Source organism: Monopterus albus, unplaced genomic scaffold (assembly GCF_001952655.1).
Source record: "Monopterus albus unplaced genomic scaffold, M_albus_1.0 scaffold522.1, whole genome shotgun sequence".
NCBI lineage: Eukaryota > Metazoa > Chordata > Actinopteri > Synbranchiformes > Synbranchidae > Monopterus > Monopterus albus.
In genome coordinates this window covers 46,813-48,103 of record NW_018128402.1, presented here as the reverse complement: position 1 = coordinate 48,103, position 1,291 = coordinate 46,813, and positions in this window count along the sequence as shown.

The window sequence follows — 1,291 nt, the reverse complement described above, 5'->3', positions numbered from 1 at the left end:
ATTCTCTGTGAAGAGGAAACTCGTGGTTCCGGCTTCCTGCAGCAGCTATGCACTAACTTCTCTGTGTGATAGGGCTTCAGATAGAAACAGAATCCAGAGCTCTGTATTGCTTTTCTTAAATATTGATTGTAATAAATATCTCAAAGGACAGATTTGTCTTTGAGCATTCTTCATAAAAGGACATGCAGGACTGGTTTAGTCCAACAATTGACTGGGAAGAAATACAATCAGTGTCCCTTCTTCTTCTTACTTTGATTGAAGGTTGGCAATACAGAAACCCTAACTACCAAAACTCCTTTGATGTAGTTATAAAACCATAAATCAGGGGTCTTGGACTTCATGTCACAGTGAAAAGTAACACCTACATGTGAAAATTAAGTTAATAAAGCCATGAAATTATGGGCAAGGAAATGCGGAGGGTGCTGGGTCATAAATCAATCACTTCGTACTTCATTTGACAGGAGCTGCATTCTATATCTCTCTAACGACTGAATGGACATCAAATCAAATCAAATCAAATAATACAGTTAAGTTTGTTCATACTTCTGAGAAAACATTAGATCTGAGTCACCTTGAAAGAAAAACATCAAATTCAAATTTTATTTGTATAGCACAAAATCACAGCAAAAGTCATCTCAGGACACTTTACAGAGTAAGGTCTAGAACTTACTGTTATCACTATTATTACAAAGGGAAAACCCAACAAATCCCCCTTGAGCAAGCACTTGGCGACAGCGGGGAGGAACTGACTGTTTGTGTTTTATCAGCTTGGAAATAGTGTTTCTTCATATTTGTGACTTTGGTGAAGATCAGATCACATTTCATGACTAATTTATGCAGAAAACCAGGAAACAGACACATTAATATGATTGATCTGGCGGAACTGTTGACCTTTGACGGACTGCTGTTTCCTGCGGTAAACCGTACTCATTTCCTGTTTTCTGTATTTGCACTGTTGTGCTTGCTTCCAGATTGTTTAGGAATTAAACTCACTATTTTCTAGGTTCATCTGAATTTTTGAGTGACGACATACGCTTGCACCACTTAAAGCACTTGTTTTGCATAAGTTCTTGCTAACTACCAAATTTAACTTGCTACTTTAGGTCGGCTAGTTTAGAAGCTAGCTAAGCTAGTAGCTTAATCGAGAGCAATGGCTTCCCCCTCTTCCTCTCCTCCTTTCTCTTGCTCGGAGTGTCGCATGTTCAGTTATTCCTCTGCCTCCTTTAGCGATAATGGTACTTGTAATAAATGTCAGATGCTAGCAGCATTGGAGGCGAGGCTCACAGACTTA